The sequence below is a fragment of the Papio anubis genome, chromosome 4 (assembly GCF_008728515.1).
Source record: "Papio anubis isolate 15944 chromosome 4, Panubis1.0, whole genome shotgun sequence".
Lineage (NCBI taxonomy): Eukaryota > Metazoa > Chordata > Mammalia > Primates > Cercopithecidae > Papio > Papio anubis.
Window position 1 is genome coordinate 168443463 of NC_044979.1, and position 27095 is coordinate 168470557.

Below are 27095 nucleotides of genomic sequence, written 5' to 3' on the forward strand. Positions count from 1 at the left end.
AAAAAAATCTATTTGAGGATGTTCCAAAGAGTATAAATAATATGTGACTTATTTTTACACCAAACTTGGAGCATTTGAACAGAGAAGTAGTAAAGGAATTACTTTTAAAAATACATCATCAGTAAGGAACAATCGTATATTCATGCTTTTGGAATGAAACGAAATATGAATGTTTTAAGAGCTTTGTTCTGGTTATTCGTGATGTATTGGCCACAGTTACAAGTATTCAGAATTTAGATGACTGCCCTACCTTTCTTGTTCTCCTGAGCTAATGGGGATTAGGGGGTTGCCATGGTCCAGTAGGAACTATGGAGTTTCTGGGAGAAAAGGGGTGTTCCCCCATGTAAGGAGTCAGCGATATCTTCAGGGAATTCCCGTAAGGACAAAAAGGACAGTGGTGATATGGAAATTGGAATTTTATTTAAAAAAAGAGGGTGACATTGGAAATATGATTTGGACATAGAATTGCAAATGGATATTTAACAAATAGGAAAAGTGTTTGGTCCAACGAGGGCAACTTAGAGTTCGGACCAGATTTGGAGTAAGAAGATGGAATGTTGGGAGTAAAAGGCGAAGCAGAAATAAGTGGATGGGTCCTGACCGTAGAGAGGCACAGTAACAGTGGCACTGGAGGCTTATGAAGACTGTGTGATGTGCAGTTTGAAGGTGTGTGACATCTTTGGCCTCTCAAATCTCCATTTGGGTTGACAGTTGCACACAACTGGAGCCTAGCAGTCAAGAACTTGAGCTTCAGCTTCAGATAAACCTGGCTCAAATCACACTCCACTTTTGGTTACATGTGTGGCTTTGGACAAGTCGCTTAACTTTTCTAAATGCCTTTTTGTCCCAGCTGTAACATGGGGCTGATCACATGCACCCCATAGAGTTGTAAGATTTCATGGGATGGTAGATATGAAGCACTTTGCACTGTGTCTGGCACTTAGTAATTGCTCAGAAATTGATGGCAATTATTACTAATTATTACTAATAAGAACAAATGTTCTTTCAAATTGCTTCAAAGCAAATGCAGTAATTTTCACATCATTGACTTTTTTCAAAGATTATCATTGTGTTACCATAAAGGGGTTTCTGGATCTCGCGCAAGACAGAATTTGAGGCAAATCCAGAGTAAAGTGAAAGCAAGTTCATTAAGAAAGTAAAGGAATAAAGAATGGCTACTCCATAAGCAGAGCGGTCCTGAGGGCTCCTGGTTGTTTTTCTCAATGAAAAATCAGAAGATTTTGCATTAAAGCATGTCAGTGACATAGATAGCCTCAAATAATCACAAAGAATTTACAAAGCTGTACAACTCCAGTGTCAGTTAGCTTGGCGGAATCACACTTTTGCTCTCTTTTCTGTCTAATGGGCATTTCCTTCTGAGATAACAGTTCTGCCTCCCACGTGTTGCTGCTACTGGATGCTTGATGGCTGTGAGTCTCAGGCAGGAGGGACAGAGGGCTTTGGTGTGTGTCTGGGTGAGCACAAATTACCTCAATGCTGACGTGGTAGGTGTCTCCTGGAAAGAACACTGTCTTTAATTGACTTAATGTTATTTTCACCTGGATAAAAATTTAAAATTTTTATACTATTTGTATTTTCTTTCCTTCTTTCTTCTTTCTCTTTCCTCTCTTCTTTCTTCCTTCCTCTTCTTTTTTTCTTTCATTCTTTCTCTTTCTTTCTCTCCCTCCTTCCTTCTTAACTTCCTTCCTTTCCTCCTTCATCTTTCTTTCTTTCTTTCTTTCTTTCTTTCTTTCTTTCTTTCTTTCTTTCTTTCTTTCTTTCTTTCTTTCTTTCGCTTTCTTTCTTTTCCTTTCTTTCCTTCTTTCTTTCCCCTTCCTTCCTTCTTTCCTTCCCTCCTCTCTCTTTCTTTCTTTCTTTCTTTCTCTTTCTTTCTCTTTCTTTCTTTCTTTCTTTTTCTTTCTTTCCTTCTTTCCTTCTCTCCTTCTTTCTTTCTTTTTCCTTCTTTCTTCCTTCTCTCTCTCTCTCTCCCTCTGTCTCTTTCTCTCTCTCTCTTTCTTTCTTCCTTTCATTGGTCTTGTTCTGTCACCCAGGCTGTAGTACAATGGTGCAATCCTAGCTCACTGCAGCCTCAGACTCTTGGGGCTCAAATGATCCTCTCACCTCAGCCTCCTGAGTAATTGGAACTACAGATTTACGCTATCACACCCGACTAATTTTAAAAGTTTTTGTAGAGATGAGATCTCACTATGTTGCCTAGGCTTGTCTTGAACTCTTGGCCTCAAGCAATCCTCCTGCCTCAGCCTCTCAAAGTGCTGGGATTACAGCCACTCTGCCTGGACCATTTTTTTTCTTTAGGGAGCTAGGGGTGAGTGTTTTGCATTTTTCTTTCCTCTCCTCTACTGTCAGCCTGGCTTCCGTTAGCCCTGCTGTGTCTGGAGGACCAGGAAATGCCAGCCTAGAAGACTACCTAGAAGCTCCTTCTTGGCCAGAGAGGAGGACTGAGAACATCATAGCGAAGGGCTCCTGTTCAGAGCATAAGCAGAACCCGCCTTAGACCTAACTTCCTGCTCTTCCTCTATGACAGCCTCGAGGTCTTTAGGAAAAGCGTGACTCTGGAGCAGAGCCCTGGAGCCCTGGTGGCAGGTGGATGAATCTGCTCCCCACCTGGATGCTGCTAGTCCTTTCTCCAGGTTCCGTAACTGAAAAGTTTTACTTGGCAAAAGCTACTTCTGCTCAGAACTCTAGAAATCAGATCTTGGCCCACCCCTTTCAGGTAAGGATCTTCTTAAAATTGACGCTTGGCCCAACTAAATTTATTACACTCTAATCCCTCTTGACCTTGTAAAATCATATGTATATATTTTGAGATGAAGTCTTGCTCTGTTGCCCAGGCTGGAGTGCAGTGGCGTGATCTCAGCTCACTGCAACCTCTGCTTCCTAGGTTCAAGTGATTCTCCTGCCTCAGCCTCCCAAGTAGCTGGGACTTACAGGCACACACCATCACGCCTGGCTAATTTTTGTATTTTTAATAGAGATGGGGTTTCACCATGTTGCCCAGACTGGTCTCGAACTCCTGAGCTCAAGTGATCTACCCACTTCAGCCTCCCGAAGTGCTGGGATTACAAATGTTAGCCACTACCCCTGGCCCATATATAGCTACTATAGAGTTCAAATTCTGTTTTTTGCATTTCCTGGCTGTATGACCTTGTGCAAGTTACTTAACATCTATGTGCCTCATTTTCCTCATATGCTAAATTGCCTCTTCTTGGTGTCAGCATGAGGATTAAATAACAAAATGAAGTCTAAAGTTAGTGTCATTGGAACAAGATAAATCAAGTTCCCATATTCATGGTTTACTAAGTATTAATTGAGGGGAAGGATGTTAATTCACTGTATGGTCAGTAATTCCATTGATGGGTCAGTAATCAACGCATAAGTCCACCTTCATCTGGTTGGAAACAGTGTTGGTGATAGTGGGGAGGGGTCATTGATAGGATGAGATATGCACTCATGTGACTCGTCACTGTTCTACCACATAGCCATAGAGGAGGCAGATTTTAGGCTAGAACTATGAGAGGAGTTAGGACGGAAAATTGGAAAGTGATTCCAGGGGACAGCCTAGGATAGATACAGACTTTCAAAAATTGAGATTTAAATATGTCAGCAACATTGCTTGTTAATTAACTTGTTCAACAAACATTGAGTGTCATATCCTACCTCTGGTCCCTTCAAAAGGAGTCAAATTCAGCCCTCATCCTCAAGGGGAACTTAGATCAAGCCAACTTGTTGATTTTTAAATTGTATTTGATAATGCATTGGACTTCGCTAAATTCTAGAGAATATTTACAAAATCAAATGCGTGTCTAGTCATGTAAAATGAGAGACATGTAAGAATAACCGGGTGTATTAGTTCATTCTCATGCTGCTATAAAGAACTGCCTGAGATTGGGTAATTTATAAAGGAAAGAGATTTAATTAACTCACAGTTCTGCATCACTGGGGAGGCCTCAGGAACCTTACAATCATGGTGGAAGGGGAAGCAAACACGTTCTTCTTCACATTGTAACAGGAAGGATAAGTGCTGGGCAAAAGGGGGAAAAACCCCGTATAAAACCATCAGATCTGTGAGAACTCATTTACTATCACAAGAATAGCAGCATGAGGGTAACCACCACCATGATTCAATTACCTCCTACTGGGTCCCTCCCATGATATGTGGGGATTATGGGAACTACAATTCAAGATGAGATTTGGGTGGGGACACAGCCAAACCATATCACAGGGAGTGAATAGAATTTGTTGAGACAACTTGAAGAGTAATTTGTTTTGTTGAAGTGAGTGCAACTCATTGGTATTATACTGTGTTCTGGGATCCAGGAGCCCAGTGTTTAGAACCTCCTCCAACCAAGACCACTTCATTATTCTAGCAGACTCACTGACCCTTTCTTATGTACAGTTTTCACTACTTTCCCGACCCCTTGTGTTTAGATCGGGCAAAAAAACTGGTTTTAGCCAAAGATATATGCACCCTGACCAAACTTAGACAATTGAGTGTCTGCTTTCCACAGGCTCTTTCTATTTCACAGCAACCTTGCAGGCCATGTGTTAAAAATGGTGCTATACAAGATGAAAGGAGTCTGGGATCCTGAGTTACTGCTTGGGGGGGAACTTCTCAATCTAAAATGGATTGTGGTACAAGCAGAAATAAACCTGTAATGTGTTAAGCCACAGAGGTTTGGGGGATGTTTGTTACTGCAGCTTGTGTAATTTACCCTGACTAATGTACTCTGTTACCATCCTTGCCAGGGCATATCTGGTCTTTCTATCCCTAATGCTACCTCTGGGTTTTGGTGGGGAAGAGGTCTCAAGGAAAGGGATTCTGTGTATGAACACTGACATTTCCTCTTCCTATACATAGTTGAACATTGGAGAGATTATGTTTATTTAGAAAAGTTTTCACAAATCCTTTGTCATGAAGATTTCAGGGAAAGGTGACCATGAACTGTGTTAAGGTGACTTTTTACACACCAATTAAATAACCGGATTCAATGATTGCAGGGCACGAAGAGAAACGACAACAGCCTTGGGTGTTCTGATCTGAGTAGCTTGTCAGTGCCTATTAGCTCCTTTGCTGCATGTAGATACAAATGACCAATCTTATGCTTTGTTGTTTTTTTACCCTCTCAAGCTAGATTTTCTTTCCTCAAGAAAATGGGAAAATGTCACTGGTCACAACCTCTAAGCCCTATAAGTTTATGTCTTTATTTTATGTTCTGGAGAGAAAAAAAAATTCACAATCAGAGAGAAAAGTAATTTTTTCTGTTGCTAATAAGCTACGTATGTGCAAAAGGTTAGTTTTGGAATTTCTTTCAAAGATCCTGTGATGCAAAGTAAAATATTTGGTAAACTATAATGAGGTAATTGTGAGAAATGAGACATTAAAGTGGGCTTGGAGCCTTTTATATATTTCAAGTTTAAAAACAATTTGGTGTCTCCATCATTAAAACTAAACTTTCACCTGCTACAAATTTCCTTCTTTGCTCCAAAGACTATTGTTTGTTTGAACAGGGTGGAAGGGAGGCTGTCAGAGGCCTTTTACACACTGCAAATGAGAGCAGAAATCAGTGGGGCCACAAGTGTCAATGAGAGAATGGCTGTTGATCAGAGCGCGGACTTGGCCACAGAAACTTTATCTTGAATTTTAAAAGTTTTTCAGTTGGTTATTGGTGGTTGCAATAAAATAAATTACTTCTAAAATATAAATATTGAGTGAGTCATAATGTCTTAAATGATTATGACCACACTTTGCAGACCTTGTGCTGTAACTTAAACTTGACATTTAAGCAATCAGCCTGCATTTAGAATTTCTAAATCTTAATATGTATTACTGCACACACGTTTTAAAAAACATATAGATGAATACATAGCATTTATACCAATACACATAAACACATATTTCTTTTAAAAGATAGGCAAATACTGTCATTTCTTCACTGGTCAACTCATGGAAGTCATGCTTATTAATCAACTATTCATGGATCTAACATTTTATGCATTAATCTATCACACAACTTTTCCGTTGGATAATAACTCATTTTATCTTCAGGACAACTCTGCATGTCAGGGATTAGTATCCTCATTTTCTTTTCTTTCTTTCTTTTCTTTCTTTTTTTTTTGAGACGGAGTCTTGCTCTGTTGCCAGGCTGGAGTGCAGTGGCGCTATCTCGGCTCACTGCAACCTCCAACTCCTCGGATCAGGTAATTCTCCTGCCTCAGCCTCCCAAGTAGCTTGGATCACAGGGATGTGCCACCAAGCCCAGCTATTTCTTTTGTGTTTTTGGTAGAGACGGGGTTTCACCATGTTGGCCAGGATGGTCTCGATCTCCTGACCTCATGAGCCGTCTGTCTCGGCCTCTCAAAGTGCTGGGATTACAGGCCTGAGCCACCGCATCTGGCCATCCTCATTTTCTAGACGAGGAAACTGAGGCTCAGCGAATGACATTATTACTGAGACGAGTGTTTGAGCCAGGGAGGTGCTTGGGAAGACTAGGAGCCTCTGAAGAAGGCAAATAAAATAAGGGGTGAGTTATTGTGAATATATGAACTACTCTAAAAAGATGAGAACTGTCACTCTCCCACTCGAAGTGGGGGAACTGGATGAGTGCAGGACCCTGAAATGTGGAAAGGCATTTAATATAGGGAATGATGCTTATAAGAGCGTTTGAAGAGCTGGGGCAGCAGGCAGAGGACATCCCCTAAAACCAATAACCAATAACTCCCCACTCTTCCTCTTCCAAGCCACTGGTAGCCTCTAACCTAGTTTCTCTCTCTAGAAACTTGCCTGTTCTAAATATTTCATTCAAGTGGAATAATACAATTATACAACATTTGTCCTTTTGTGCCCAGCTTATTTCACTTTGTGTAATATTTTCAACATATTACATGTTGTAGCATGCACAGAACTTTATTTCTTTCCACGTCTGAATAATATTCCATTGTATGGATATGCCACATTTTCCTTATCAGTTCATCTGTTGATGGATGCTTGGGTTGTTTCCATGGGATTGCCTTTTGATATGACACATGCTCTCCTCAGATCTACCTCCCTCCCTTCCTCTTCCCCAAAGTTGCTCAACCAGAGGCTTGAGTAACAATTGGCCACACCCAACTAATCTAAGTCTGTTCTGTCCTGCATTCAGATGGGAGCCCACCCTTCAAGATGGCCATTTAGAAAATAAAACCATTGTTCTGAGAGACCAACTTTCTTGCTATTTGGCACCCACTATAAATCTTCATGGGCTATATCCTTCTGAGAGAAACCATCATTTTAAATTTGAAGGTGTGCTATTTATTGTTGTTTTTCAGCTCCAGACTCATCCTTCTAATTTCTGCTCTATGCTATTGGATTGGAGCAGAGGTTTTACAAACCACATATCCACTTTCCCTGCAAGCTCCATGTTAGGCTCTGCCAAGAGGGTGTACTGAAGAGAAGCTAAAAGGTTGAAGTCGAAAAAAGGAACCTGCTCCTTCTTGTTTGCTTCCTGTCCCTCTGTGCATCACCCAAGCATGCTTCTTCACCCCAGCAGCAGCAGTTCCTTCACATAGTAGAAGCTGCATCCAGTGAGCAGTTTTTCCAGCAGTTATAGATCCTACCTCATTGTACCACTCCCCCACCTTGAGAACCAGCTGGCAGGAGCATCTTCCTCTCAGAACTGAATTTCAGCCCCACAAGGTCCCTCTTGTTAGCCCAGAAACATCATCAGCAGTTGGGCAGGGTGCCTTCCTCTGAGATTTGAGTTTCTGCTCCTCAGAGTCATTAAATTATATGTTTTAAAAATACCTCTTCCGTTTGTTTCTGCCAGTCCTAAGAGTAGTGCTGCTTCTGGTAGTTGCTACTTCCATCTGTGACTTTCCAGTTGACTTTTAAAAAATTGTATAACTAGTTAACAGCTATTTGTATTAAATTCTCACTTTAAGTCCTTGGTTATAGGTGGCTTCTCCCCATCCTCTCCCAGCCTATACACAATACATGGTCATCGCATACATACTGCCTGTGCATATGGGATAGGAACATTCCCAATCAAGATAGTGAATATACTGTGGAGGGCTTTAGAGTGAGGATCCAGGAGGTCGTTTTAGTTAAGGAAGGCTGCTATTTCTTCACACTCTCATTAATTACTTGTAGAAACCCATGCTTGAGAGAGTTTCTCACTTATTGTAAACAACGTGGATAATGCCTTAAAAAAATCTGTTAACTTCCCAGTTGTCAGCTGACATCTTGAATAGGGGTACTTAAGAACAGGGCATTCAGCAGCAGCTGGTGAGGGCTAAGGAGACAGTTCCCTCAGCCTTGCAGGTTGGGCAGGGCTTGACTTAGAACCCACAGACTTTCCACAGAGCACCTCCGTGATGGGGCCCTACATATATAGTTTGATTCCTGGTCTGATTTGAAGGTCCTTGCTATGGGATTACAAGGCAGGTGTTACTTTCTTCACCTCAGGAAGGATTTATAAAGGACTCCCTACACCTAGGTGGTCTGAGAGTCATTCGCAGAGCCTGAGACAGACAGGAGGAAGGTTCAGGTACTGCGGTGCATGGGCCCAGGAGATCTGAGATGGGTCCCTGCCCTGCTCGTGTTTGGCTAAAGGACCTTGGATTTCTCACTTCACCACTCTCGACCTTGGCGGCTTGTCTCTTCTGGAAATGGAACATGAGAGTGGTCAGAATGAAAATGGAGTCACTAATGTTAAAAACCCAACCTCACAAATAGAGCCAGGGAAAGCCATCAAGAGAGGGCTCTTACGTTTGTATGCCCGATGACACAAACTGTCACAAAGGACTGCAAAAGCCACAACCCTGCACAGAGGCCATCGCAGCCTTACACAAAGAATACTTCTGCAGGAACATCTGTGCAGCAACTGTCTGCCCAACCTTGACTGGAGTCACCCTTGTTATAGATATTTGTAGCCAAGGATAGTTACCTCAAAACAATTATGTGCTCACCTCATTTCCTCCTCTAAAAACCTTTGTATTCCTTCACCTTCCTGAATATGCACATAGTTTACTGTGGCATGTGTACTCTCATTGCAATGCTCTGTTCCCAAATCAATATCTTATTCTTTTACAGAGCCTCCCTCTGTTTGTTATCTAGGTTGGCTGGAAAGTGGTCTCAACTGTTCCCACAGTCCGTCCTCATCCATGAGTCTTTGATAATCTTCTTTGGAGAGATGCTCAGAGCTCAATAAGCCCAAATAGTCCTTTATTACTCAGGGTACAGCAAGCAACAGACAGCACGCTCAAATTGTGTTATTTGCGGAAAGTGTAACAAACGGACCCTTTTCAATGATGTGGGCAGGTTACACGGCAGCCACAGGGAGTACTGTGGTGTTTCTGGGCTAGTAATCATGGTGGGCACTTACCCCCTTCAGGCCTAAGAGCACAGGAGCCTGAGGCACAGAGGGCTGGAGTTGGAGGGATTTGACCAGCCTGTAGTGACCCCAGAGAAGGATCAGGAGAGCACATGAACTGACCTCATATTTCTATCCCCGTCTGCTCTCCAACCCATGATGTCCCCATTGACTGGAGACAACCAGAAGTCAGAGAGGACAGGAGCCCACTGATGTGGCCCTTTGAGGTCAGGCTTGTGGGCATAGAGCAGGGTTGGAAGCAGGGCTGGAGGGGCAAACAAGAGACATCCAGCACAGGGTACCCTTCATCCCCCAGTGTTTATGCTTGTCCTTTACCCAGGTTATAAATTTGTGTCCCCAACAAGGACAAAGTCATACAAAGTCCCATCAGTTACTGTACCATTGTGGGGTGATATCAATTCAGCCAGCTCCCACTTAAAACCTAAAATACTAACCACCTTCATTCAAGGTAATGAGGGAAAAGGAAAAGGAATGGCTGATGTGTATAACCACCATGGTTCCTGATGGAGCAGGTTACAAGTCCAAGTTGGCCATCACAGCTGCCTTCTTCCTACTACCCTTCTAGAGTTCCCCTTGTCTTATGCCAGTTTCGGTTAGCCTGAGTTCTTTAACTAGAGGGCTGAGCTAAGCTTTCATTCTGGAAGCGTCTGTGTCCTTGGAGATCTTTTCTCCATTGTCTAAGCCTACTGGGCAAGGAAGTACTAAGAAACTTCCCAGTGTATCTCTGGGGATCCACACATAGAACTCCATTCACCCATTAGGTAACTTGCTCCTTGGTTATTGGGATCAATTACTGTGTTCAACACAGTGACCCCTTCTCTGCTTGCTGATTAAGCAGCAGGAAGATTTCTCCCCAAAAGCCATGACTTGGAAAGCATGTTCCCCTTGGACATTGTATCAATCAGGGTTCCAGCAAAAGACAAAACAAACAAACACAGAACAAGTAGCATATATACATCAAGAGATATATTGCGAGGAATTGGCTTATGAGGTTGTGGCAGCCACCTAGGCAAGTCTAAAATCCAGACGATAGGTCATCAGGAAGGGCCACCTGGAACTCTAGGGCAGGAGTTGATGCTGCAGGTCAAAGGCAGACTTTCTTCCTCAGGGAAGCCTCAGCTCTGCTCTTAAGGCCTCACCACTGATTGGAAATCTCCACCCAGAATGTAGAGGACAATCTTCATTCCTTGAAGCTAGTGATTGTAGATGTCAATCACATCTTCAGAATAGCTTAACAGCAACACCCAGATTCGTACTTGATTGAATAACTGGGTATTATAGCCTTGCCAAGTTGATACTTCAGACTGACCATTACGGGCACTAAGACATCCACATCTCCCAGTCCAAGAAGATAGGGATGGGATGCAAACACTCCTCCAAAGAGTTTCACAACATGATAGTGAGAGCGACACTCATTTCCCCCACTCGCCCCCCAGTCCCGTGCATTCTGACTAAAGGGAAGACGGCACCAAACCTTAGATCTCTTTAAGGACACATGGGACAGAGGTAGACAGCTCTCTGACCTCCCAGCATGTTGTCTCCCACCTAGAACTACACCTGAGCCATCCTCAGGCCACTCCACTCTTTATTAAGTTTCGGGGTGATGTGGCCCTTTGGGTTAATTTGGGCATGAGTTCATTGCCACACTTCCTTTGCCCTAAAATATATCACCCAGTCAGAGGTGATAGTGTAGGATACTATGGCAATGGTGGAAGCATTCTGCAAGTGCGGGAACAGTGGTGCTGATCAAAGCATTATGAATAGGCATGTTATTCCATTTTGTGTTGCTATAAAGGAATACTTGAGGCTGGGTAATTTATTTTTAAAAAGAGGTTTATTTGGCTCATGGTTCTGCAGACTGTACAAGAGACATGGCACCAACATCTGCTTCTCGTGAGGCCTCAGGAAGCTTTTACTCGTGGTAGAAGGTGAAAGTGAGCCAGTGTGTCACAGGCTGGGAAAGAGGGAGAGAGAGAGAGGGAGAGGGGGAACGGGGTGGGGGGAAGAGAGAGAGAGAGAGAGAGAGAGAGAGAATGATGTTAGGCTCTTTCAAACAATCAGATCTCACGTGAACTAAAGGAGCAAGAGTGCACTCCTTACCTCAGGGAGGGCACCAAACCATTCACAAGGATCTGCCTCATGACCAAAACACCTCCCACTAGGCCCCACCTTCAACATTGGGATCACATTTTAACATGAGATTTGGAAGGGACAAATATCCAAACTATGCCAATAGGGAAGGCAAATCTCTATCAGGGATATATCTATCTCTGTGAAGAAAAAGTTCTACCCCCTTCATGGTGGAAGGGCTCTGTGGGGGTTACTTTCATGTGTCAGTGTGGCTGGGACATGGTGGCCAATTGTTTGGTCAAGCACCAGTCTAGATGTTCCAGTGAGGATATATTCTAGATATGACTAGTATTTAAATCCATGGACTTTGATTAAAGCAGATTCTTCTCCGTGAGGCATGTTGGCTTCATTCAGTCCACTGAAGGCCTTAAGAGCAAAGACTGAGGTTTCCTGAGGAAGAAGGAGTTTCCAGCCTGCTGCCCTACGGAATTCATACTCAATACCCCAGCATCAACTCTTACATACGTTCAGATTTTGGACTTGCCAGTTTCCACAGTTGCATGAGCCAATTCCTTAAAATAAATCTCTTTCTCTTCTATTGGTTAAGTTTCTCTGGAGAACTCTGATTAATACAGGGTTCAATATAATCAACTTGCTGGTACCCCTGGGAAATAGTAACAGCTTAGAGGCCCAGATATAGTCTCTGCTATTGACAAGTTGGAAACTCATCAATAGCTGTAGCTAAATCAGCCCTGGTGAGGAAAAGTCCATAGTGATGAACCCATGTATAAACCTCCACCCCTGCCATATGGCCACTTTGTATCTCAGCCCATTGAGTGAGCAACATGGTTAGTCAGCCTCTACAGGACAGGTCAACTTAACCATCTCAATTATTCTGCTCAAGCTGCTGTAGCAAGATACCATGACTGGTTAGCTTAAACCATAGACATTTAGTTTCTCTCAGTTCTGGAGACTGGAAGCCCAAGATCAAGGTGCCAGCAAGGTCAATTTCTGGTGAGGACTCTATTCGTGACTTGCAGACAGCTACCTTCTTTCCTGTGTCCTCACTTAGCCCCTTTTCTGTGTGTGCAGAGAAAGAGCTCTCTGGTGTCTTTTCCTTTTCTTATCAGGACACCAGTCCTACTGGATTAGGGCCACACTCTTATGACCTCATTTAATCTTAATTATCTCCTTAAAGGCCCTATCTCCAAATATATTCACTTTGAAGGGTTAGGGCTTCAATATATGAATTTAGGGGGCGGGGTTAGACTCAATTCAGTCCATTACACACCTGATTTTTGAGAACCTCCTCCACAGTGAATGCCCTGTAGTGAAGAAGGCATGAATATCGTTATACTCTCTGCTCACACTTTTTTTTTTTTTTTTTTTTTTTAGATGGAGTCTCACTCTCTCCCCAGGCTGGAGTGCAGTGGTGCGATCTTGGCTCACTGCAGCCTCCACCTTCCGATTCAAGTGATTCTTCTGCCTCAGCCTCCCGAGTAACTGGGACTACAGGTGCACGCCACCATTCTCAGCTAATTTTTGTATTTTTAGTAGAGACAGGGTTTCACCATGTTGGCCAAGACGGTCTCGATCTCTTGACCTCGTGATCTGCCTGCCTTGGCCTCCCAAAGTGCTGGGATAACAGCCATGACTCCATGCCCATTCTAAGAGATCCATCCACATACACCCAGACCTCCTTATCATCAATTTTCGAGTCTTGTTCCAGGTCACTGACTGGCTGACCAATCCATCAGTCACTCACCATGGATTGGACTGGATTTACAACTCTGGCCACCTTTCCTGACTGCTTCTTGGATCTGCATAGATGTCAGCACCTCATCCCAGCCTTCCTCACCTCTTGATTTTCAAGCTTTCTGGCCTCAGCTATGACCTCAGCTCAGATGTTGAATTTAAGTGAAAGCTTGCAGAGCAAAAGAAACCAATAAGGATTCCCTGAGTAACAATGAGTGAACAGGCAGGAGCCCAGAAGTGGGTTTGCAGACGGCTACCTTCTTTGCTGTGTCCTCACTTACCCGCATAAATGTTTAGAATCACAATAGGATCAAAGTCTCTTTACACTTTGTCCTCAACTTGAACTTTATCTCATGCCAGCACTGTTCATAATTTGAATAATAACACATCACAGTGTGCCACGAATTACCTGTGTGCCTTTTCCCCTTGGCAAGACAAATATTACTGGACAATGCAAATAGATGAGCAGCTAGTGGCCTGCTGGTAAGTGTTGAACGATTGATTCTTAAAAAGAAAGGAGGAAGGTAAGAAAGGAAAGGAGGGAGAAAGGGAGGGAGGGGGGAAACAAAGAAAGAAACAAAAAAGAGAAAAGAAAGAAGCCCTAATTGGTAGCATTTGCAAATTTCTACGGTATAAATATTCCCACTATGGCTGATTTCAATCTACCAACATAATTTCACTCAACACGTAGTTGGAAAGAGATGTACACAATCAGCTCTTGTGAGCCAGTCATAGTTGGCTCCAGCACACCACGTGGCTATCTCAGTCTTCAAATTCAGTTCTGAGGGTCTGTTTCCTGGGGCTACTCCTGGAACCCACTATTGTATCAGTCAGGGACCTAGCAACAAATAGATGGCCCACTAATAGGGAGTAATTTGAGAAAATTTTAACCAAGTAATTACTTACAAATAGTATTTTGTAATTATTTATCAGTTAATTTAATAATTATTCCTTATAATTAGTAATATATACAATGTATAATATATAAATTATATATTTATTATGATTAATAATTATAGAAATATACTTTTATATTATATTGCATATAATATATAGATGTATAAAATATTTAATATATAAATTGCATATTATATAAAAATTGATATCTATAAATAATATGTAAATTAATTAATTATATTTATAATGTATAAGTATGCATTTATAAATTTATATAAATTACTTATAATTTATATACTTTATCTTATTAATTATATAATTATATTATTAATTGCCTAATTACACTTATATAATTATTTATAGTTATAATTATTATAATTATATAAATATAATTATATATGGAAATATTTTATATATTAATATTATTACATATAAATAATATAATTATAATGAAAATATAAATAATAAATAATTATTCACTTAATAATTATTTAATTATTATTTAGAAGTTAAGAGTGGGTAGAGTCTAGAGAAACCACAAAGGACAGTGAAGGTTTCTTGGGCTAGTAAGAGCAGGGCCCTGTTACAATCCCTGGGCCTGAAGTGCAGAGGGAAAGAGCAGTTACTGGAACACAGAGACAGAGAGAAATCCACGTGACAGGTCCTGGGTGCTTTGGTCAAGGGATGAAGCCGGCCTATATCAATTCCTTAGGGAGTAAGCTGTAATTTCTTTTCCTCCTGCCCTCCAAACCCACAATTGTTCCTTGTTGGTAGGGAGATCAATGGTCTCAGATTGCCTGGGATTACCCTGGTTTTAGCACTGAAAGTCCTAAATCCCGGAAAATCAATTTGGTGATATGCACAGAAGCTTGGGGGAAATGTGTAAAAACCATATGGTGGCCCAAAAAACAGGGGCTGAATGCAATACTGTTTTGTCTGTAAGTGGGTACAGTGCAGATGATCCACCTTCCATAACCCGTGTTGCTGTTTCTCCCCTGACTGCTCAGGTTGGAAACCACAACTTGTCGTTCAGAATAGTGGACCATCCACTGTTGCATCATTCCCAAGGTTGCATCTAAGTGTGCGTCACAAGTGCATTGCAAAATCATGGGCATTAACAGTCTGTCTTTGACTTGACCTGTGAACTGACTGTTGTCCTTTGTATCAAAGTAGTGCTCATTTAACTTTTAGCAGTTGTAAATATCGTAGCCATATTTTCTAAGAGTTCCGATAATTAAAAAAGATAGTGATTCCAATACCAATGTTGGCATAAACCCAGGCATCACTGGAAAAGAAGGCTAACCAACTGTGTTATCTTAATGACATATGGAAGGACATGTACAACTGGACTAGAGAGGTAAATAATCAAAACAGAGCACCCTGCTCAATATGCAGAAAAGAGTTTTGAACTGGGCACAGTGGAGAAGGGGATGTGAAAGTGCATGTAGAGACGACATCTCACAATTCTAAGATGAGACCGATATCCCTAAGTCAATCAAAAAACACCTACCAAAAAACGTCTAGTCAAAAATAGCAGCTGCTGCATTAGCTCAGTCATACCACACAAATGAACATGCTTTATCAAATCACTCTTTTGATCATTTTATAAGATTCAGTAAGGCTACATTTCCTGATTCAGAGGTTATAACTGAAATGTCTTGCAAGCAAACAAAAGAGATGAATAAAAACAATAAGAGATGTGTTGGTCCCTTACATGGTAGAACAGATCTTTTCCTATCTTTCCCACAATCATGCTTTCTGCAGCACTGAATCATGGTAACAACAATAAGAAAACCATTCTCCCTCGCTCTCAGGTGCTCTGATTTGAGAAATGGAGTTTGAAATTGTTTTGATTTCTATAAAGAGTTTATAAACTCTTATAAACTCAGAAAATGTAAACCAAAAGATTACTGATACCTTATCCTAATAAAAACTAGACATTCACACCTCTAACCCCAGTGCCTTGGGAGGCTAAGGTGGGAATCTTGCTTGAGGCCAGGAGTTCAAGACCAGCCTGGGCAACATGGTGAGACCCCCTGTGTTGGTCTGCTTTCATGCTGCTGTTAAGACATATCTGAGACTGGGCAATTTACAAAAGAAAGAGGTTTAATGAACTTACAGTTCCACATTGCTGGGGAGGCCTCACGATCATGGCAGAAGGTGAAAGGCATGTCTTACGTGGTGGCAAGCAAGAGAAAAGAGATTGTGCAGGGAAGCACCCCTTTGTAAAACCATCAGCTCTCATGAGACTTATTCACTATCACAAGAACAGCACAGGAAAGACCTGTCCCCATGATTCAATTACCTCCCACCTGGTCCCTCCCACAGCACATGGGAATTCAAGAAGAGATTTGAGTGAGGACATGACCAAACCATATCACCCCCATCACTACAAAAATATATATACAAATACATTAAAAGAATAAAAATAAAAACTAGACTTTGTTAATCTACTTACAGATATGACTGAGAATGCAAAGGTAAATTTTGGCAAATTCTTTTCAGTCTATAAACTTCTTACCAATGAAAATGGAAAAATCTTATCTGCTAATTGTCATATATTTAGGGGGTGTGATTTGCTTATCTGGGATATTGATGATTTCATAATGAAAGCTTTTGGTCAACTTTCATTTCTTTCAAAATGTGTAGAAACAATGAGACTTTTGCCCTTGTAGAAATAGTAGGAGATAGTCTCCTTAGACACATGCCTAGAAGGTGGCTATTGTCATTGCCTGCCATACAGAAAATGTTAAATTATTGGTCTATTGCAAAGTTACATTTTCAAAGTTTGGGATAAGAAGCATGTCCCTGTTTAATTGGGAAATACACTGAGGCTGACAATGGAGACAAGGATTACAGCAAAACAGAACTTATGTGCCCTTTCTTCAAAACTGGTGGTCTTTGAAGAGCCCCTAAGGAGCATAGAAAAGGATGGGCAGACTGGACTTCAGTTGTTTGATGTTATGTGAACATTATGAAAAAACTCATTTAAAAAAAAGGACTTAGCAGATGAGGAAAATAAGGCTTAGATTCATTCCAAAAAAGTGATACTTTAAAAAATAATAATAAAGTAGGGTTAAAACTATAAAAAACAGAAAATGGCAACACAGCTTTCTCAATTTCTCTACTAAATCGGTAGTTTATTTGTAATCCAATTTAAGATTTTAAAAATTAAAATGATCTCTGTGTTTTAATACCATTTTCCATGAGAAACAAAGGTTTAACTTATAATGCCATCCAATGTACTTCAGACTATGTAAAATAATGGCCATTTTGGACATGACTAACTCATATAACTAATTTTATTAGTACAAAGGACCTCACTGAGAAACATCTGGTTTACCAAAACAAGTCTTTAGTTACAAAGTGGATGGGCAATCTTGGAGAGCTGCAAACTAATTCTTGCATGTCTAAAAACCTGTTCTTGCTAGTGTATTACATGGAAAAATTTTAAAAGGATTTCACAGAATGTATGTATTTACTATACATTATTATTACCCTTTCTCCAGAGAAACAGAATCAATAAAAAAATCTACATTTTATTATCTATCTATCATCTATCTATCTATCTATCTATCTATCTATCTATCTATCTATCTATCTATGTATCTATCTATCTATCCATCCATCCACTGAGAAATTTATTTGAAAGAATTGGTCCACACAATTGGGGCTGCAAGGCTGAGATCTGCAGGGCAGGTGTCAGGCTGGAGACTCAGGGAAGAGTAGATGTTGCAAACCTGAGTCCAAAATCTGCTAGAAACTCAGGCAGGGTTTCTATATTGCAGTCTGGAGACAGAATTCATTCTTCCCTGGGAAACCTCAGTCTTTGCTCTGAAGGCCTTTGACTGTTTAGAAAAAGCCCATCCACATTAAGGAAGGTCATCTGCTTTACTTAAAGTGTACTGATTTATGTGTTAATCACATCTATAACATACCTTCACAGCAACATCTAGAGCAGTGTTTGACCAAACAACTGGGCACAATAGCCTGGCCAAGATGACACATAAAATCAACCTTAATTCCAATAAGGGCTCCACATTAAAATGCTTTTATTGAGAACATTGCTAGCTCAATGTCATCACCTTGGGCTGACACCAGGGCTTGGTGTAATGTGGGCTTGATAAGAGGACACTGGGTGCCCCCCAAAGTGCTGGGATTACAAGCATGAGTCACCATACCCAGCCTGATTTATAGTCTTATATGACCCTGTCCCAGGTTGATTCTGTAAATAGTTGGTCATTCTGCTATTGGTCAGGTATAGCCAGGAGCCAGAGGGTAGGGAACCTGTTGCTATAATCCATGCAGATAAAGGACACAGAACAGAGCAGAGGTGAGTGAAGAATGGGTTTGGAGAAGCAAACGGCAGCCCTCTGAGTTGCTGGCTTGTTGTTGGTATTAATGTGATCTCAGTGGTCCAAGACCACCAACAGCACAGTGACACTGACAGTGCAGCAGGGAAATGGAGAGTGCTGATTTCCAAAAGGTACCAGGGTTTCCCAGGGCTGCTTCCTAATCTCCTTTCAAGAAATGGTAGCACTTCTCATGTCCCAGAGAGCGTCAGGTGAGTGCGACTTTTAATTCCTGTGCATATGGTCAAAAGTGTGCAATAATCTTGTGCTTCAGTTTTCTCTTCATCTTATGGCTCAGTTTTCTCTTCATTTGTAAAATGAAAAAAAAAAAAAGAATACAGACTTGTTGAGGGATTAAGAATAAAAGATATAAAGATACTTTGAAAAATGTAAGAACTGAATGATTTATTGGCATTTCTCTCTTCTGCCTTTCAGGCCACTGGAGCCCTTTTCAAAAAATAATACTATTCTAAAGTTGGATATTTGGTTCTAACCAAGAAATAATAACCATTGTAATAATAGCAGACATTAATTGAGGCCTGACTGTATGCCAGGAGAATCTGTGGGACATGCTTTCCCATGGCTTATCTTCTTTAATCCTCAGAACAACTGCAGGAAGTTATACTACTGATATTTGTTGCAGACGAGGAAAACAAGGCTTAAAGCATTAAATAACTTGGCCCAAGTTTCCATAACAAATAAGTAATAGATCTGGGATTTGAACCCAGGCAGTCTTTAGACCACTAAGCACTCTGACTTTCTAATCATAGCACTTTGTAAAGCCAAGGTAACAACTAGGTGACTATTTCCTGTAGGGAGATTTTTTTGATAAAATATTGTAGAATGGTCATGAGAAATGTACACGGCAGGGAAAGTTAAACCCCATCAAGATTTATGCTTCGAGCCCCCCATCTGCATCAATGCAGAGTAATGGTAGAGTTTTTAAAAATTACCGTGCTGGAAAAAAAAGATAACATCTCTATGGGCTAGAAACTCAAAACGGAAATTAGTTACTGAAGCTAGCAGCCTACTGGGTTGTGAATCTGCAAGCAGTCAAAGGAAGCGGAGAGTTCATTTTCTGCAGGATGATTGGAAGGCAGAAGAACAGAGCTAGGGAGGAATGTGGCTCCCTCTTAGAATATAAAATGCATCCATGAACCCCTGCATAACTGAAAATACAAGATGAGAAAAGGCAAATACAGCCTTGCATCCAGCATCTGGCCATTTTACTAAGCGGTTCAGTGACTAGAACTAAAATATCCCCAGTTATCTCTGTAGGACGAACACTCTGAAAGCCCACTGTAAGATGTGATTCTGAACCACAGACTCTAAGAGGGCACATAGAGACAAGAAACCACTAGAAAGGGAATGGTGAGTACAGGGCCACTTCTACAAAATGAAATAAAACAAAAATAAGCTTTCACCTATTCAAAAAAAATTAAAAATCAAGAGATGAAATCACTTAAGAGAAAATGAAAACAATGATGTAATCTGAAAATGATTTAAAAAGTCACTATGCTGAATATCTTCTAAGAGTTAAAGGAAAGATGAACAAGATTTCTTTTTTTAAAAAAAGGACAAGAAATTAAGAACTTGAACCAGGCAGAAATGAAAAAAAGAACAGATATGAAAAAGAATCATTTAGAAATCTTGGATTAAAAGGACAAAGCAGCTAATTACTGAAATTTACAAAGCCAGTATATGGGATAAACCCTAGATTGGATGGCTAGAGAGAAAACTGATAAACTGGAAGATCATTGTGGAGGAACTCATCCAGAATATAGCACAGAGTGATAAATTATCCAAATGGCCAACAATAAAAGAACATGCTTGACATCATTAGTCTCAGATTACATTTTTAAGAAACATACATATTGGTTGCGTACACATTGGTTACAAGTCAGTCCTAAAGCAAAATGAAACAGAAATGCTGAAAATGTGGGGATATAAGAAGCTGCTGTGTGTAAAAGCTGAACAAATGCTGTATTAGTCAGGGTTTTCCAGATAAACAGAACTAATACAATGTATACAGAGATAGACAGAGATTTCATATAAGGAATTGATTCACATGATTATGGAAGCTAAGTTCCAAAATCCTCAGGGTGAATTGGCAAGCTGGAGAACAAGCAGAGCCCCAGCAGCCTCCAGACCCAGAAAGAGCTGATGTTTCAATTTGCATCTGAAGAGAGGAAAAAGGTGATGTCCTAGTTTGCAGGCAGTCAGGCAGGAGGAATTGTCTCTAACTTGGGGGAGGGTTGGCCTTTTTGTTCTATTCAGGCCTTCAGTTGATTAGATGAAGCCAACCCACATGAGAAAGGACAATCTGCTCTGCTGAGTCTACTGATGTAAATATGAATCCCATTCAAAAACACCCGCACATAAAAAACCGGAATAATGTTAATCAAATATCTGGGCACCCTGTGGCCCAGTCAAGTTGACACATAAAGTTAACCATCACAGTTGGCCTTGGGAAACTTAACAGGCACAGCACCCTGGTCAGCCAGGGAAATAGAGGGAGGAAGTGCTCCTTCTTGGCAAGAAAAGAGAATAGATCCTAAGCATGGAGGTCTCTAGGTGCAGATGGCTGGAGTTCTGGGTGCTGTATTAGAAAACACTTGTTGTGCTTTGAAGCCAGAGATGCCTGAGTGAGACTCTCTCCTATCAGCTGTTTGACTTTGGACATGTTACTTAATTCCTGAGTTTTAGTTTCCTCATCTCTTAAAAGAGACTAATAATAGCACCTATCTCAAAGGGATATTGAGAGGATTTTAAAAGATGATATACAAATTCCTTAGCAAACATCTGACCTAAGATAGATCTCTAATGGTCAGCACTGGAACGTGGACAGGTGAGCCACCACTGGTGACACCATGACTGGGGAGGACTGGGCGGAGGAATGAGCCAGGGCGTGAGAGCCAACAGACAGCAGGTCTAAGTCCTGCTCTGCCTCCTGCTAGCTGTGAAGCTTCCATTCCTCTTTCATAGGATGTTTGCCTCTCATCTACAAACTGAGGGTGGTACGCCTACCTCCAGACCTACGTTTCTGAACTGAGGGACACTCCCCTTGCCTGATGTACAGTGACATTTGGCTATGTCTGGAGACATTTTTGGTTATCACAGCTGGGTTGGGGGTGCTAATGGCACCTAGTAGGTAGAGGCTAGGGATGCATCTCAACATCCCACATTGCCCAAGACAGTGCCCTACAACAAAGAATTATTCGGGCCAATGTGTCAGTTGTGCTGAAATTGAGAAACCCTGGGGTGAAAAACTTGGTAAGATCATGTTTATAAAAGGCTCAGCTTAAGAGATAAAAATGAAGGCTATGATCCTCCTCCTCCTCCTCCTCCCATCAAAGTGATTAGGCCAGGCACAGTGGCGTGCACCTGTAGTCCCAGCTACTTGGAAGGCTGAGGCTGGAGGATTGCTTGAGCCTGGGATCTGGAGACTGCAGTGAGCTATGATCGTGCCACTACACTCCAGCCTGGGAGACAGAGTGAGACTGACTCTTTAAGAAAAAGATGGAGGGGGAAAAGAAAGAGGGATTAAATAGACAGTGGGTAGGTTCCTGCTCTTCTTCCCCATGCTTTCCTCCCGCCATGGCTGGGGACTAGCAAGGAGAAGGAAGTGTGACTGTCCCACTGCAGCATTCCCCCTGCTCAGAGCCCAGGAGGAAGGGAAACCACTTGCGGCTTTTTATAAAGAGAGTCTGCCAGCTGCAAGCCAAGTTCTGGGACGCAGCTTCTGGGCAGCGGCTTCTGGAATGCTTTCTGGCTCTCTCTGCAGACCCAGCCTCCCGCAGCTCCTTGGCTAACCTGGCAGGAACCTCAGCCCAGGCCCAGGAGGCTGCAGCCAACCCCAGTCCCCTGACGGGCTGCCACCCCACCTCCGCAGCTGCTGGTGGGATTTGGTTCAGCCCTTGGTCATGACCCTTCAATAGACTGACTTCTTTAAAATTCACGAAGCTTTTTCTTTCCAATTATGTCTATGCCCATCCTGTGTGCAGGCACTGAAGGAGGAGGAAACACTAGGAATGAAAGGTTAAGGGACAGAAAAGGAACATCCAGTCCCCCTGCATAAGCTGTCTCTCTGCGTTGTCCTTGGACTTGAGTCTTCCTGTGGCCTGTGACTAATGCTCACACCCCTGAAATTTCCCAGGACAGAAAAGACCCAATCACGCAATCCCAGAAGAAAAACACCAACAAAATCACTGTTCTCTACCAATGTGCATGGGACAGCTCCAGACAGTTCTCTAAGCCATTCCCATCAGCCCAGGGTTCACAATCCAGTCCTCGGCTGGATTTCAAAGGTGGGGACAGGCTGGGTTCATGCCTGTAATCCCAACACTTTGGGAAGCCAAGGTGGAAGGATCACTTGAGGTCAGGAGTTCCAGACCAGCCTGGGCAACATAGTGAGACCCTGTCTCTACAAAAAAAAAAAAAGAAAAAAAGAAAAAAGAAAAAACAAAAATTAGCCAAGCTTGGTGTTACACGTCTACAGTCCCAACTACTTGCTTGAGGATGGGCGGATCACTTGAGCCCAGGAGTTCAAGGCTGCTGTGGGCAACGATGGTGCCACTCCAGCCTAGGTGACAGAGAAAGACTCTGTCAAAAGAAAAAAAAAGGAGGGGGGGAGGGGAGCGGACAGACCACACTCAAATTCCCCAAAAGGAGAATTGCTACTTTCCATTTGCTTAGCTACAGTAGAAAAAGTCTAATCACATAACTTTCCCCGGGGCTGCGGAAGACTTCTCCTTTGAGGCAGTTCCTCACAATAACACTGTAATCGAAACAAAGCCTGGCTCTTCTCACACGGAGCGTTATTTTCTCCTGGAGAACCACAACTGGGTTTGCAAGGATGGAGCCGGGCTCCTACCCATAACATGCTTTCCTTGCCTGCCTGGGGTTGAACTTTTTTTTTTTTTTCCACAAGAGAGCCATAAACACATAGATACCAAAGAGTTAATTTGCGTTTTTTAAACCTCCTTCCCAAAGCCTGCTCTCATTCCTGCATAAAATCCCCATGTCCAGACATCAAATCAGTAAGCCCTGTTGCCTGTCAGAGAATACAATGTCAGACCATTAGTATGTTAATAAGTCCGGAGGGCGACAGGTGGCCTACTAGACAGCTCAATTAAGCTGCTCATTAAACACACGCTAACGAACAGCCGAGGCAGGGCCTGAACAGCACCATTCTGTAATGACATGATGTCAGAGTGAACAAATGAGGAAAAATAACAAAAACATTACAGCAGGGACAGACGCCACTAATAAGGACCCCTCGCACTACATCAGCCCGCAAATCAATGAGTCACCGGGATCAAAAAACTCGACCCAACATTCTCAGGAGACTGAGTGCAGCAAGATTTTTTTGGTCACTACTAAAAAAAAAAAAAAAAAAAAAAAAAAGCCCAACCCCAACCCTAAAATTATCGCAAAATATCGCAAATTAACTGCTTTAAAAAAATGAAAAAGAGTAAAGTTTATTTGACACGGAGCTAATCACGAAGTCCGAGAAATCTGTATTGCTGGGTTTAAATGAAAATCATTATTTAATGGGATCATCATTTACATGTGATTGGCATCCTCTTTTTATAGGCCCACAGGTTTGAACCATTTCTCTGCTCTGGTACCCAGGAAGTAGAGCACAGTGGAACAGAAGGAGCACGTAGCCAGATTTCTTAGGTGAAGATTCTGCTTGTCATTATTTTAAGAGAAGGGACTTCCAGCAGCTGCTAGAGGTTTCTCTCATTTTCAAGTAAGGCGCTTCCTGAATAATAAAAAATCAAACCTCCGCCAGGCATGGCTCTGACATTGGAGACATATATTGCTAAACTAATAGGCTGGCTGGCCATTAGGAGATCACGACCTTGGCTCTTATCTTTTGTCAAGTTAACAGCTGACACCTCCTCTGTATGTAGACTTTCTTCCAGGCCCAAGGTAGGTGCTGCTCCTCTAGCTAGGCTGGTGAGCTGAAGGCAGACAGGAAACCAGTGCAGTTGGGCGTGAGGAGCTGACGCAGAGTCCCTTGGAAGCATGATTCTTCCCATGTTGGTTGAACTTTATCTGCACAAATCTATAGTCCAAATCTATAAGTGAGGCAGGTAAGGCTGTCACCTGAGTGACCCTGAGCAGGTCACCTTAATCCCTGGCTCTGTTTCCTTATTCATATTGTTTTTATTTTTAGAGACAGAGTCTCTCTCTGTTGCCCAGGCAGGAGTGCTGTGGTGTGATCACGGCTCACTGTAACTTCAAACTTCTGGGGCTCAAGTGATCCTTTGGCCTCAGCCACTGGAGTAGCTGGGACCACAGGCATGTGCTGCCATGGCTGGTTAATTTTTAGAATTTTATTTGTAGAGATGGGGTCTCGCTATGTGGCCCAGGCTGGTCTTGAACTTTTGGGCTCATGTGCTCCTCCTGCCTCTGCCTCCCAAAGTGCTGGGATTACAGGCTTGAGCCACTGCACTCAGCTCTTTATTTATAAAATGTGATTGGACTGGGTATGCGCCTGCCTTTTTTATTCTAGAAAGGACTTCAGCACAAAATAAGAGTAAAGTCCTCATGGAATTTGCCATCTGTTTGAAAAGAAAAACTAGTGGCTGAAAACTGTACAAAGAATTCAAGAACACAGTATAGTGTGTTACTTAGAAATATAAGAAGAATTTAAAAACAGGAGACATCGGGGGTTTGTAAGGGCTCCAGGCCAATTCCCTGAAATCAGTTGGGCCTGAGTGGGTGGAGCAGATGCAGGGAGAGGGCGGAGCTTCTGCCGACCTTGCAGTGTGAGTAGGATGGAAGGGCAGGAGGATGTCCAAGCGACACAGGAAGGTATGAGCATGGGGTGTGCATGAGTCTGGGTGTATGTGGACAGTGGGATGGGGGCAACCTGTGATCAGAACTGCTACATGGAGGCAAGCTGGGGGTTGCAAAGCCAGAGGAGACAGATGTGCAGGGGCAGAGGCAAGAGGCATTTGGTGAGTCCAGGGGCCACAGCAATCTGGCTTTTTATCTCAGTGACTCTACGGTCTATCTTCAGGCTGGTAGATGTGAGAGCATGCCATCACTCAACAGATATTTACTGAGGTTCCCTCTTTGCTTGAGGAACTGTGGGGAATACAAAAATCAGAATATTCTGGACCTGCCCTCAGGGAGTTTATAATCGAGTCATTCCTTCAACTAATATTTCTTCAAGGACTTCTCTTTGCCAGGCTCTGCTGAGAATAATGGCAAATAATGGTTTCTTGGTCCCAGCCCTCATGAGTTTATGGTCAAGTGAAAGAGACAGACATATTATTTGACTAACTCCATTTCAAGTCAGACTGTGATGAATGTTGTGGCTGAGGTGGGAACAGAGACTTGGAGGAACACAGATAAGGGTGTGCTTGTCTGTCTGTGAGAATCACAGAAACCTCCGGGCACCTTCAAGGGCTCTAGAGCAGCACTGTCCAGTAGAATTTGCCGGAATGACAGAAATGTTCTTTACCTGCATTGTCCAATGTGGTAGCCACGTTGGCTACTGAGCAGTTGAGATGTGGCTAGAGTGACTGAGAAGCTGAATTCCTCATTTTAATGCATTGGAATTTAAATAGTCACATGTGGTTAGGGGCCACCATATTGGATAGCACAGCTGTGAAAGGGTTAATAAAATGGTAGTGTGGATGACATGATTGGTGGTGCATTTTATGTGGAATAACATGTCTTCTTCCTCACAAAGGGCACTTTCCCTCTGTGCAAGGGTAGCAACATCCTAGAAGCCAGAGAAATAGCTGTTCCTTCAGTAATGCTATATCCCTTTGACCAACATCTCACTATCTTCACAGGCCACACACAGTGGTTGTATTGATTGATACTGGCATAGACACACTGACTGGTAAAAAACGAAAAAGAATTTTAAATTTAGAATGCCTTTTCTCCTCTTCTAGTCTGAGTTCAAATCTCTCCTCCCCTGGCAATGTTTGGTGTTCCCTGGACCATCTTGGAGAGCTGAGAACCCTAAAAGCAGCACCAGCCTGCTCACCAGGGGGCAGCACACGCACCATGAGGTTGTTCACTGGGCTCATCAAGATCTATCCGGCGAGGGTTGTTTTCCAAGGATTGGGAAGAATCGCTTCGGTCCTCCTTTGGAATTTGTTCGTAAGTCTTCTTCCCTTCATTGCTCCTGTTAGATGCTCCACAGCAAGTGAAGAAATGAGGAAACTGATTTCTCTTCCCACATTAAAGCAAAGTTAATAAAATGGTCATGGGCACCGGAAAAGTGTTTGCTTTGGTTTTGTTTACGTGATCATTTTTATGATAAAGATAGGAAAGGAAGAGTCCCAAAGCCAAGGCCATTGAGAGGAGATGAGTGGGGATTTCTACTCAAGGATGGTGAGTTGAATGCAGGGGTTAGCCTCCAGTCCCTCCTGAAACCCCACTAAAGCAACAACAGGGGAGGTATTTTGGAAGACATATAAACCTACGGAATGAAGAGAACAGAAGCAATGATAATAGCAATAGAATCTGGAAGTTTGGAAAGCAAATGTAAGTTTGGTAATTGTGATGGTGAATATTAGGTGTCAACTTAATGGGATTGAGGGATGCCTAAGTGGCTGGTAAAGTATTGTTTCTGGGTGTGTCTGTGAGGGTGTTGCCAGAG

The 27095-nt window shown here is 42.2% G+C and overlaps 1 long non-coding RNA gene across 2 annotated transcripts in view; it reads left to right on the forward strand.

The window, feature by feature from the left end:
• Positions 1-26782, forward strand: part of LOC103882627 — a 122899-nt gene extending 96117 nt beyond the window's left edge. The window contains exons 4-5 of one of the 2 annotated variants that reach the window (XR_001900485.3): positions 2546-2734; positions 26383-26782. This is a non-coding gene — a long non-coding RNA (uncharacterized LOC103882627). Of the gene's footprint in view, positions 1-2545; positions 2735-24058; positions 24689-26382 lie in introns of those variants that run through there. The other variant, XR_002520834.2, reaches the window with a different exon arrangement.
• Positions 26783-27095: the final 313 nt, after the last annotated feature.